Genomic DNA, 14,048 nt, shown 5'->3' on the forward strand with positions numbered 1-14,048 from the left:
TCCTCTTGTGTACACATCTCAGATTCTGCAATTAACTGCTGACTAAAACAGCTGCAAATGTTCTGAAACAATTGGCCAGCGCTCCCTTCAAATATGGATTGGAGCACAATCAAATTAAAGGTACCTTAAAGCCCGTTACACACTTTAACGGGGTTTCAACTTATTAAACTATTGTCTCAACTGGAAAAGCTACAGATGCTCAATCAAGTACATAAAGACCTAAACTCGATTAAAGAAAAGTAATGAAACAGATAACAACAGATAACTTGCTGTCTGTCTTTCACAATGTATTCCTATCACAGAATGGGCTGGAGACTTACCTGAAAGACAATACGAGATGGACACTCCCAAAGGGATGATACAAACAGTAGCGTCTTTGTCCCCATTAAAAGTTACATTCGGTCTGAGCCACTTCTTTTTGCACAATGCTGCTGCAGAACACCACAAATGATGGGGGGGGGGGGAGAGATAGATCCTGCCTAGAATTTCCATGGCTGTAAGGAGGAAGGTGATTTTTGTCAATTCCCTCTTCTCGTGGCAGCCCAAAACAGTCCCAGAAACCCTGCTCCTGGGGGACAGGGGACACGCAGGAAAAGCTTGATGGGATCAGAGATCTGCCTCCAAAGAGAAAATCAGCACACACAAAAATCACCCCTCCCTGACACCCCTGCAAAATTCTAGGCAGGTCCCAAGCCTCCTGTGTGTGGGCCTATAACACAAATTCATTGCCAACCATGATTGTGGGTAGTGCTTTTATTTCTTTAGATATGTATATGTCCGTTTCCTACCCAATGGGGATGCAAAGCTGCTTACAACGTAATTGCCTCCTTCTCCATTTTATCTTCACAAAAACAACTCCGTGAAGTAGGTTAGGCTGAGAGTGACTGGCTCAAGGTTACCCAGCGAAATTCCATGGCAGGGTGAGGATTCGAAGCTGGGACTCCCGGGTCCGAGTCTGACACTCCAACCACTACACCACTCTTTTTGCTATTCAGGGCCACTGTGATTGGCTCCATCCTCATGCTTCCAGGCCATTAAGCATTACAGAAGCAGTGGGGCATGACCCACAGAAAAACAGCTCCCACAGCACTCACATAATGTTTAAAGGGGCCCCTAGAAATCACCACAAAGGATTCTCCCATTGTCTTGCGTGCACTGAAGGAACAAACTACACTGAGTCCATTTCTGCCTAAAGACCCTCTTTAGTCAACGCAGTTCCCCCCAAGTTCAAAGACATAAGAGGCTCTCTCAGGTTCGTTCGAGTCCTGCTCGCCTGAGGTATCCCGCTTAAAAAACAGCTGAGATTCCCAGTTCTGTTGCCCTTGGCAAGGCAACAGTTGCAACGAGTGATCCTTGGGGAAGCCAGGGGAGATATTGGATACCTTACATTCTGCTGGTCATTTTCTATTACAGTTTCTGTCAAGTCCAGCGGAGCACGTGGACCGTCTTGAGGGAAATAAATCTATGGCACACTTGGAGGAACCAGTCCAACACTATATTGCTGGCTGAACACCAAAAGCCTGCTTCACACTCAGTAACAGCTTGTGCCCTTACTAATAACTGATCCTAGCAGCACTGCTGGGCTTCTCCGGTTACAGCCACAGACAGGTTTAAAGGGACAAAGCATAGCAACCAGTTCTGTTCAAGCTGCTGTCGAACCATCTGTCTTATAAGTGTTCACAGGCTTTGAAAACACTGTTAGGGGTGTGTGTTTTTCCTTGTTCCAAGTCAAAGCACTGTAGGAATACTTTACACGCTGGATAAAGGCAAGCAGAAACATATTTGATAGTTATTCCTTGATTTCCGTATTTTGGAAATAATGCCACTCTTCTTGATCGTTCCAGGCCTTTCTCCCTTGTCCATCCAAATTGTTCAGAGAAATTTCGTTTTGCCCTGATGGGACACAGATTTCATTGTCATCAGTTTGAAACCAACCTTTCGCTACGACCAGCTCAGAGGCATAATGATGCCAATGTACACTTAGGCATTGATAAACAGTCATTCTGCAAAGCACTTTGCTTAAATGTTGCCTTTCGGAGACATTTGGTTAGAACACATTGCATTTTACATATGACCAAGGGAGAAGTTGTTCAGATGGCACACTAGGACTGGGGGGATTCAAGTTCAGATCCTCACTCAGCCAAACTAATTACGTGAGCTCGGGTCAATCACTCTCTTATATATAGGTTTATTAAACTAGGTTCATTAAAACTGATCTGCAAATTCTTATTAACCAAACTTGTTAGGATGCATCCCTCCCATTTAGTACGGGTCATCATATGTCAAGGAAGCCTGACTTCAGGCAACCCTACTCTGACTGAAATGTCGCCTCAGGAAATGCTACCGCAACTTCCCTTTCGTTGCCTGTACACAACCATGTGCTGAGAAGTGCTTGACACACGTGAATCCCCCCCCCCCATGCTATACAGCAGTTGGGTTCAGCTGATGCTGCCCAGCATCAAAGGATCTCCCTCCTCAAACTACTCTGGTCATAACAGCCAGTAAGTGGCTGGATTGGATATGTACCCTTCATGGTGCTCGCCAATAATTCTCTCTAAGATTCTCTGTCAATAGCTGGCACCTGGTAGGAGATGGGTAGGGGAGGAACAAGGGGGCACCACTGTTGGGTGTGATGTGATGTCACTTCCAGATTCCCCTCTAGGAATCACCAGAAACTTTATGGATGTGACTTCACTTCCTGGTTTTCCTAGGAAGTGACATCATGTCACACATGACAATGACAATTTTTAAAAAACATTTCTCCCACTGCCTAAAGGAAGCACAGGTTGCCAGCTGGAGGTTTCCTGCTATAATGAGAGACCTGGCAACCCTAATTCTTTGTCTGTTATAAGAGTGACCCACACAAATCCTGTCACCCAGTCAGGGCCTACCCAGTCCTAAAACAAAAATAGAACAACATTAAGCAGGTGCGAAAGTTCCCCACCTCAGCCCATCTGGCAGAGCCCCCCAAATTCCTGCTCATCCCCTAAGCAACCAATTAATTCCATATTGGGGAAACCCGGTGAAAAAGGCCTATCAATGAAGGTCAGCGTTGGCTTAGCCATGCCATTGCCTCTTTCCGATGGGCCACACAGTACAAAGGGCCAGCAGCCAGGCACCTCTGCTCAAAACATGGCTTATCTTCTTTGATGCTAAAGGTGATGTCTCCAAAGGCCAGCTTCCACTCCCATTGGGGTCAGAAGCAGAGCTTCTCTGAGCCTAGCCAACCTCGCAACATAGTTTTGAGGATAAAACTACATATACTCCACAGAAGAAGAGTGGGATTAAAATGGGGAAAAGTTTCTTGTCATTTATATGGAATCCTAATTTAGAGTAATTTAGGGGAAGTTAACGTCTTAACTATTGACATTCTGCCCTTCACTGACAATTTCAAATTGCTCCTTAAGTCAAAACCAATTTTCCTCAACAATTTGTCAAAATTATTTTCTCACATGCTTTTCATATTCTGAACGATACATTCCCAAGTATTTAACCTTCTCTTTTCCCCAATGTTGAATTTTATAATGCTCCTAACTCCTAATTTTCCTTGGGCATTAAGATACAGTCCAATGATTTCTGACTTCTGCTAATTTATTTAGTGCACAGAGACCTGAGTAAACTTATTTACTATTTTCTTGAATTCCAAAAGTGATTCCTTCAGACTACTCACTACAATACCATCCACAGAAGACATTATTTTAACTTGTCTAGGATTAACTATTATATCACTAATCATTCTGCTTGACCATTGTAGCAAGAGCCTCAATCACCAACAGGAACATGAGCAGAGAAAGTGGACATCCTTGCCTTAAACCACATGTTGTCTGATTATTTATTTAAAGTGTTTATATCCTGTCCTATCTCCTCAGACTCAAGGCAGCCAAAAATGCAACACTGACTGACTAGAAGAAAACACAGCATTCAAAATGTGAACAGACCTCAAGTTTATACAAAGGCTTTATGATAGAAGCAATTTAATTGGAGAGAGAGAATTCCTACCCTGCATTTCCCACCACCTCCTCAATTGGCAAAATAATTACTTATCTGCTGCTAGATACTGTCATGAACTATTACTGAAAAGTGAATGGAATCATATACATTACGGTGTGTTGGTGCCAGTTAACCCTGTATTAATATTTGTAAAAGTTGATCACCTGGAACCTTAAATGCATTGTACGAGCACCAAGAGAACCTGAAGAGACAGTTAATGGTTTTTAGCTGTGCTTCACATTTTATTCCCATGCTGTTAGAGCCAAATTTGACATACTGCCAACACATATACAAGAATAGTCAACAAGATTTACAGTTACTTTTGCACTAATGCAGCAAGAGTGGAAAGGTTAAATGCATTATGTCATTTGAGGTTCAGCACTAAAAATCGATAGGCCATAGAGGGGAGGGGCTGTGGCTCAGGGGTAGAGCATCTGCTTGGCATTCAGAAGGTCCCAGGTTCAATCCCTGGCATCGCCAGTTAAAGGGACTAGACAGGTAGGTGATGTGGAAGACCTCCGCCTGAGACCCTGGAGAGCCGCTGCCTGTCTGAGTAGACAGTACTGATTTTGATGGACAAAGTGTCTGATTCAATATAAGGCAGCTTCATGTGCTCATAGCAGCATCCATCGGTGAGGCTCTACCACCTGTCATAAAGCAAGGGGGGGAAACAATGTGTCTTTCTTAAGTATCGATGACACCTTTCACAGGACAAGTTAAACAAATATGTAAGCATGCCTTTTCGGTTGAGAGATCCAAAGCAGCCCCAATCAGGCCTCTTCAGATCCAGAATGCTGAACCTCAGATGTTTGGAGCCCTCTAGCAACCCATTCTTTCTTATTATTCTTGGTGGCTGCAGCTGTCTTGATGACATCACGGGCAATAGCCAATAGGTTCCCGTGACACTCCTGCAGTCAGGTCCCAGGTAGTACTACAAATCACAATGGCCCCATCAGCAGGGGAAAGAATTAAGTTTTCCCAAGATTATGCTGGTGACTCAGTCCCAGGAAAACATGATGTCCCAAGAAGGGAAGAACTTCTTTGACCAAAAAATGTGTGGCAGGATCTCATATAACAAATGAGCAATACAACTGCTTAATGAGGTGATAGGAATGGGTCGAGATGATCGTTCTTCTAACCCACTCTGGCCAGATGGTGAGTTTACCTGCAATAATGACTTTTTGATCTTCCACAGATGTAAAATGGCTTACACTCAGATTTAGCTAACATCATATAATAAGCTGCCACAACAGAAGATGTGTGCTCCTTAGCACATATGAGAACATCACAATGGCGAAAATCAATCAGCAGCCAATTCTGCCCCCATCTGGATCCAAACTATAGAGATCCAACTACTGGGTTTAATCTAACAACTAAAGGTTTGTGATAAATAATATCAACTGGGATTGACTTGAATTGTCCAAGTATCTTTTGAAGTTATCATGATCTGAATTCCTTCCTGCATTCCTTCAAGGTGCACAAACCTGCTAAAATGATTGTGTGGTGATAAACTCACCTGAAAACAGTATGATTACTTGTTACGAACAAACGATGCCAGACAAATCAAGTTTCCTTCTTTGATAAGGTAATGAATTTGAGAGACTAGGGAATGTGATAAGTGTTCATGACATATTCATTAAAGTCTTGAGAAATAGGATCTGGGAGGAACTACTCTGCTTTCCAAGGGGATATGTGAATGTTGAAGAGAAGTCTTTATCAGTATCTCACAAAAAGGATTATGAATTTTTCTAGGATGTGTCTATAAGGGCTTCATCATAGTTGTAACTAACTTTTTCTCTATGGCGATCACCTGCACTCCAGTCTAGAATAAAGTAGGTGCAATCCCTTATCAGACCACCAAGAAATGAGCAGATGGGAAAAGTAACATAAAACACAAGTGAAAATGAGTGGTGCTGATGTTAATCTAAGAAGCTAATTGAATTAGTGTGTTTTAAATGGACGCTTTGATCAATTGCCCCAAGAGTGTGGAAACTATACTGGTAGACAACGCAGCCTGCCACATTCTTGTTTCAGTGCTAGATCTTTGACAGTGTTCATATCCCATACCTTGAAGCCAAATACACCTTGGGGTATGTAAAGCTTTTCATTCCATTTCCATGTTTTGACTTCCCCTAAGACATAACCCTACCATCTTTTAACTTTGACTTACTCTTTTGTCAACTTTTTTCTGTTTTATCTTCCTCCACATCTAACTTAGACTGGGTGACCAACTATGCCTGTGGCATGGCCACCCTGGAACCATTGAAACCAGATACCTGATCTCTGAACATATATGAAACTGCCCTTTACGGGGTCAGTACGATGATCTGTTTAGGCCAATACTATTTACTGGGATCGACAGTGGCTCTGCAAGGATCTTGACCTGAGTCTTTCCCAACCCTCATACTCATCTTTCAACTGGAGATCCCAGAGATAAAATCTAGCACTTTTTGCATTTAGAGCATGAAGTCTATCACTGACCTATGCCCCCAATATCTATTGCCATATGCTGCAGCTGTATGGCATAGGCACATTATGCTACTGATGCTCAAGATGGTGAAAAACAAGGATGGCTGTGAAGAGCTCCAAGAAGATCTCCACAAATGTGGTGAGTAGGGAACAATGTGACAAATGAAGTTCAATACTGGTAAGTATAAGGTGATGCACATTGGAACCAAAAACCCCAATTTCAAGTATATTCCAACAGGGTCTGAAATTACTGAGACTGAGAGGGGAAAAGCTCTTGGGGTCTTAGTAGACAGCTCAATGGAAGTGTCAACACAGTGTACTGCAGCAATAAAAAAGGCAAACTGTATATTGGGGATTATTAGGAAAGGGATTGAAAATAAAATGCCGATATTATAATGCCTGTCTGGGGTTGCCCAGCTATTCAGACCTTTCTCTTTTCCACACTTTCTCCTCCTTCATTTTGATCTCTTCCTCTATCACCACTTCTAATCCCCCCTTATTTTTCAGACTTAGTCTCAACTTCTCATCCACCCAGGCTGGCAATTTAGAACATATTTAATAGTAGTATAGCAGCAAATGTTTGTTATCATGAATAGAAGGGGGGAGTTAATATTACTTCTATAATCTATTGAAGTAGTAAAAGGATGCTCCCCCATACACACACACCCTTTACGTGCATGATAATAGACTGTTAATTTGCCTTAGTGGTAATAAATGAGAAACTGAACTTAGAAGTTAGCTTAGCGTTCATTGCAAAAAGCATGGGGAGAGCCTTTCATTTTATGTCCTGGAAATCCCATGGTCATCCTGAAGCTGGTGGCCAATTTTAAGATTCCTAGTTTTATTTTCTGATGAGTTATGCCTTCCACAAATGGACATACTGATGGACGTGCAGATTCTTTATTACTATAGATGCATGGTAACAGCCACACAAGTGATTTGTTTTGTTATGATATTTGGTTTGGATCAGCATCATATGGGGGTCCCAGATGGAATCTTTGTCTGGGATACCAGGGTGGTTCTCGGCAGCCCTGTTCAGAGGTAGTAAACCTCTGGATACCTGTGTCAGGTGGCAACATCAGGGAAAGATCTTAGCCTCTATGCTCTGTTGTGGGACCTCTGACTAGATGGTCCAGTGGTCTGATCTGGCAGGGCTCTTCTTACATTCTTATTTTCTTATGGTCTGATGAACCTGAGCAAATCATGGCCAAGATCCCACAAATAAAAGACTGCAGTTAGGCCCTGGACATTATCCTAGGTTAAAGAAGAGCCTAGGTCTGTCAGCCAAAATGGACCCAGAGAGAAACACGAATAGAGGGCAGAAGTATGACAGTCAATCCACTCTGTTCCACAGTCCCCAGATAAGGAGGAGTCGGATCCAGCTGCACTGTATGGTCGTCAAAAATTGCACCACCAGTATCTTCAAACCAAACTTGTTCTGTGTACATCCAACTAGGGCTGAACATTTTTATGTTTCATCATCCAAGAAGCCATGTAGGTCTCTATGACGCAGTGCTGGACTATTCATTACTTAGCTGTCTTTAATTTTATTTTATTTGGTAAGCAGAGGGCTTTTTAAAACAAACAAACCAAGGATTAGCAATAGCAGGCAGAAGACAATTCAAGAGGAGCAGACATCTGTTTAAGTGTTTTCAGATTTGTATTACGCCATGTTCTCTCTCTTGATCAAAGAATGTCCTGCCACAAAACTGCCAGTGCCAGCAAAGCAAGCAAAGGTCCCACCAGAGCCAGAAGCTTTTAAAGTCAAAACCCAGAAAGCTAGAAGTTCAGAACGATTCGTCCATAAGAGTATAACACTTTGTGTGTTTTAGAAATGAAAGAGCAGAGAGTCAAACACATGATTTGGTTTGCTTATTTGCCACGGCACATTTGCAGCATGTGGACTAGGGTCCATTGAGATATACTGCATGAAAAACTGAAGTGCAGACTTAGAGATCAACATGGAATTCGTTCTGCTTTCTTCCTTTTTTCCCCATCAGTATTTGTCCAGACAATTGCTGTGGGTACCACATCGGTCCTGCTCTGAAGAACTGAGATATATATAGGAGAATGGGGGAAGGGGGGGAGAACTCCAGAATATTGAAGCCCTTCGGTCTGTAGGCAAAAGCTAGAAGGAGTGTCATCAACAAGATCCAGGGTATGAGTTGCTCATCAGGGGCCTGTACAAATGTACCTGGGGAGAGGTCCGGTATGGGTCTGGAGCTTGCATGCTCCCTCTAATGTCTTCTTCACAGCAGGAAGAAGTGAGAAGACCCATGCAGGGTGAGAAGACCCACAGCAGGAAGAAGTGAGAAGACCCATGCTACATATATTTGACTTCAGAATCTCCTCAGACTACTGCTCTCCATGGAACGAGAAAGGTAGAAAAGTGCATAGAGGAACACGGAAGAATCTGCATGTGATTTAAAGGCCAAGAAGCCCAGACAGGTTCCCAAGGCCATGGCTAGCCAACAGTTTACCCTATGGATAACTGAAACAGGGCTCTTTGTTGGTCTTTAGCTGAACTGACTGCCAGGTTTGTCTTATGATGCTGCTAAGGTAATCATGTCAACCCATCAATAAGACTCTGCAGATGTTCCATTCGATTCATGTTAACTGAGAGCCTGGCAGCTGTGCATATCAGGAATGCAAACTGCATGATCACTGTCCCATGTGAATGGGGCAACATGTGGATTTTCCATGTGGGTATAGCTTCCATTCTGTACCCACACAGAAAATCTATGCATTGCTGCCCAGTTCACAAAGGACAGTGGCCACGCAAGCCTTGTTCCCGATATAAGCAGTTGACAAGTTCCCAGTTTGTGTGAATGAACACACATAAACACACATGAAGCTGCCTTATACTGAATCAGACCCTTGGTCCATCGAAGTCAGTATTGTCTACTCAGACCAGCAGCAGCTCTCCAGGGTCTGGGGCAGAGGTCTTTCACATCACCTACTTGCCCAGTCCCTTTAACTGGAGATGCCAGGGATTGAACCTGGGCCCTTCTGCATCCCAAGCAGATGCTCTACCACTGAGCCATGGCCCCTCCGCAATGGAACGATCTATAGCAGAGGGTTATCATAGGCTTTTGTTCCACTCTTTTCCTTCATTCCAAGCCCCAAAATATATAGAAAACATGATAAGGTAGAAACAAATTCCCCAGTAAAATAAGCTCCCAAGTCATGATGTTTTATAGCATAAGGGTTATGCCATAATAAATGTGTTAAGGCTTTGAGGTGTCACCAAACTTGTTGTTGCTTTTGTTCCTAGTACAGCACCTTCAAATTGCCATCAAAATGAACAAATGCTGTATCAATTTTTCATACTGACCCTAGCAGTCAAATTCTAACCCTGCAGTAAATTCCGCTGGCCCTTCAAATGCAGGCTTAAAACCTGATCCTCAGAAATCAGCCCCATTTATTTTTGAGTCTTACACCCATGAAAGGATGCTTAGGATTGCTGCATTAATCACATCAAAATAGCCCTTGCTTTTGCGGCAAGTTATACACCCCCTCGGGAGCCCGTCAACTGATCAGAAATATAAATTACCTCTTATATTCATAGCTAAGCATTGCTTACAGTTTAGCTCCTTAATTACATTTAGCCACCCCACGCTGTAAAAACGTATCGGACCCCAGGAGCACTCCATCCACATTCAACATCTGGTAGTCATCACAACTTGGAACATCCGCGTTTTATCTTCTCTTTTCAGCCACAGATTCCTTAGGCAGTATAGCAAAAGTCTGATTTCAAACTATCTTGCAAAGGGGGAAACGTGTTCACGTTACATGAATATCACAGTGACTGATCATTCAAAGATGAAGCAAGAGGTGCTCATGGAAGCAGATCTTTCCCTACATTCTCCCTCCCTCAGCAGCCCCTTCGGGCCTGTGAAGAGGAGGTCAAAAAGCCATGCAGGATAGGGGAGGTTATCTCGGCACAATCATGTCAATTGCCCAGGTCGTTCCATCATTCCAGAGGCTGACCAAGGGATCAACAGGAGCTGCAACCATATCAGTAGGAAAATCCTCTAATGGATCCATCAGGATGCAGGGGTGGATCATGTTAACTGTTGATCCCCACGTCTGTGGAGCCTTGGTATCCCTGTAAGTCTAAACCCGAAGCAGGTACTCGTCTGTCCGCTGGGAGTCTGGGTGGTAAGCAGCCCCTTGCAATTCGTTTTACACCCGGAAGTGCCGCATCGCAGCAGGCCTTTTACCGCTCAAACCTCACCTCCACCCCAAAGACCTCCCGCCGAAGGAGAGGAGGGACCTGGTAAGCCTAGGTTTACGGTATATACTAAAGTTTAACAACTACAGTAAGATACAAGAGGGCAGATTGTGCCACTATGTCTAGATGAGTCCATTTATAAAGATCACACTACACGTTAAGAAGCTGAGTGATGCTGCCAAGCAATAATAATAATAATAATAATCTGAACCCCAAATAATTCTAAATTCCCCTGCCTTAATGAAAAAAGAAAATCGCTGGACACTTTGTTTTAACTATTTACAGGTGAATATTACCATTTATTTGGGACATTGTCAAAGTATTATTTTCATTACACCAATAAATACTGTAAAAGTCAAAATAAAAAATACTACATGTTCTGGAACATGTCCTATCTAAATCTATATGATTTGGAAATATTTGGCTGGGGAGATCAGTAATACAAAACAGAAACAGAAAGGGTCCTGGGCAAAACTCGAGGGAAATGCCAAACTATTAATTGCACATTGAGTGTATGGTTTTTATTTTTCTGTTTAATAGCAGCTATGCAGAGCCTGCACTACAGTGTAACACTACAGTGATTCCCAGTATTATAAGTTCAAGTTATTTGAGCCCCCAGGGTAAAATGACGAAATAAAAAATGTATTGGCCATTTTAATATTCAAGTTAGGGAATAAGAGAGACAAATTCTGATCCACTAGCACACGATTTGGCAAAAATTAATGATAAATCAAAGTTGAGAGCTGGCAAATATTCTTGCAATTAGAAGATTGACCACTTACTTGTGAATTCACTTGCTTGCTTGAATTATTTTCATCCTCTTGAGAAATAATGTGATGGATGACCTGAACCAAATAATATTTATATCAAAATCAAGGCAGCTGCTGGGCTACAGTTTCTCACTCCTGCCAGCGCAGGCAGAACTAACTGAACTGGTTTGCCCATGTTGGAGGTGTTAAGACCATTGGTGTAACGAAACACACAAGGAAACCCCATGTTAGTGGCTACTGAGAAAAGGCACAGTTAGAGGGAGGGCCTACAGTTCAAAGTGAAGCATTTATTTATTTAGTACATTTTTATCCTACCCTACAAAGAGTTCATGGTTTCATATGTTGTTCACCAATCCTCCATTTGACCCTTAAAGACCTGTGAAATAGGTGAGGCTGAGAGGAGGATTGCCAACAACCTGGAGAAAAAAATGTCTTGTCCTTAATGCAAAGAAATGGATAGAGATGATTAAACATCCATCAGTTCTGCTTGAGAACAGGGACCTGATTTTGCAGTAATCAGTTGACAGTTCAGTGATCTGTTTGTCAAAGTTTGACAGGTTGTTTTACTGTATTCCTTCTCCGTACGCCTTCATAACCATGCAGTACAATGCCATTGTAAGGAGCCCCGTGGCGAAGAGTGGTAAGCTGCAGTACTGCAGTCCAAGCTCTGCTCACGACCTGAGTTCGATCCCGACATAAATCGGTTTCAGGTAGCTGGCTCAGGGTTGACTCAGCCCTCCATCCTTCCGAGGTCGGTAAAATGATTACCCAACTTGCTGGGGGTAAAGGGAAGATGACTGGGGAGGGCACTGGCAAATCACCCAGAAAACAAAGTCTGCCTAGGAAACGTCAGGATGTGACATCACCCCATGGGTCAGGAATGTCCCAGTGCTTGCACAAGGGACCTTTACCTTAACCTTTACAGTGCCGTTGGCTTTGCGAACATGCATGTTCTCACATAGCCCAATAAAATTCTACTACCCCCCCTTTCTTGCTGTGTAACTGGTCCACTAAGCAGACAGTTGTTTAAATGAGCAATTAGATCACTCACTAATCATATAAAGCAGTCACAAATAATTGCTGTGTTTCAATAAAAAAATCCTTTTATTCTGTGTTTATCTAAGCAGTGACGCTAATGGATACCAATAAATTTGTATTGGCAGCGTCTTTGTGCATGCACCGTCTTTCAAAAACTTGGTGCAAACCAGTTCAACAAGGCATTCATGGCTGCTTGGAATGAACAGATTGGACAACTGACATGCATCTGACCAATACCTTTGAGCACAGTGACTGTGAAACACCTTCATGTTGAAATTCACGGTATCCCTAGAAATGGCCAGTTGAAGCTTTTAATAACACAAAGGTAAATAACATCACCTAATATAATATTCTGCCCTGACCTGGATAGTCCAGGCTAGCCTGATCTGGTAATGGAATAATGTGTGTGTGTGTGTGTGTGTGTGTGTGTAAAGTGCTGTCAAGTCGCAGCCGACTTATGGCGACCCCTTATTGGGTTTTCAAGGCAAGAGACTAACAGAGGTGGTTTGCCAGTGCCTTCCTCTGCACAGCAACCCTGGACTTCCTTGGTGGTCTCCCATCCAAATACTAACCAGGGCTGACCCTCCTTAGCTTCTGAGATCTGACAGCATCAGGCTGGCCTATATGTAATTTACACCTTTGTTCAAGGGGCAGGACGTTTTTTTCCTCCAAGTAATGCTAGCTGACAGACAGTGATATGCCCAAGCTCACCCAGCAAGTTTCCTTACACAAAGAAGACTTAAATAGGTCTCCCAGACCCTAGAATGGCACAAACAGAAGTCTTAGGTTCCTATCACTGGCATGTCTGGTTAAAGGTTCTCTGGTAGTAGGGCTTTGGAAACACCCTGCCTGGGCCCCTAGAGCTACTGCCTATTGGAATAGAGAGACCAAGAGCCTGGCTCAATACAGGGCAGCTACATATGTCTAGTGTCTTTTCCCTGTGGGTAGTACCACAGAGGCGATCAATCAAACATTTTGGGGTTCAGCTTCAGAACCTACACTTGTATTCTAATATTTAAACCCACTATATATGCAACATGTTGCTAAGATTATTGAGACTCCTGTCTACAGTGTGTGGAGGGGATCTGACTACTTGAAATTTGGCTTTCCTTTTTTTTCTTCTCAGCATTTGGCAAGGTACCTGAACCATTAAAAACAGATTCGGTGCACAATTTGGTTAGGCATATTTTTCCAGACTGATAGCCAATGAGAATTTAGGTTGCATCCACAGAGAACCATAGGGTTGGATTCCATGGAGGATTTTAGCAGAAAGAAGGGAGGGCAATTTTCACTGATTCCCCCTCTCACAGCAAACCTCATGCTGTTTCTGGGGTCCCTTGGAGAAGCATTCCAGGGGACATTTAGGGCTGCAGTGGAAGTAGATGATAAGGAAGGCATGCTACATAGAAGGAAATCGCTTCCGTACACAAAAATCCATCCTCTGAGAGGTCTAGCCCATAATGTCTTCCTTCATTGGCTGCCCTCCCTCAATCTATTTATGTACAGAAATGGAAAGCCTGAAAATAATAATACTGTCCCACTCTACA

General features: G+C 43.0%; 1 non-coding gene across 1 annotated transcript; it reads right to left on the reverse strand.

Annotated features, from left to right (window-relative positions):
• Nucleotides 1-9,437: 9,437 nt before the first annotated feature.
• TRNAP-GGG (transfer RNA proline (anticodon GGG)) lies at nt 9,438-9,512 on the reverse strand. Its single transcript has one exon. It is a non-coding gene; the product is annotated as a tRNA-Pro (tRNA).
• Nucleotides 9,513-14,048: the final 4,536 nt, after the last annotated feature.

This window comes from Euleptes europaea, chromosome 8, assembly GCF_029931775.1.
Source record: "Euleptes europaea isolate rEulEur1 chromosome 8, rEulEur1.hap1, whole genome shotgun sequence".
NCBI classification, from domain to species: domain Eukaryota; kingdom Metazoa; phylum Chordata; class Lepidosauria; order Squamata; family Sphaerodactylidae; genus Euleptes; species Euleptes europaea.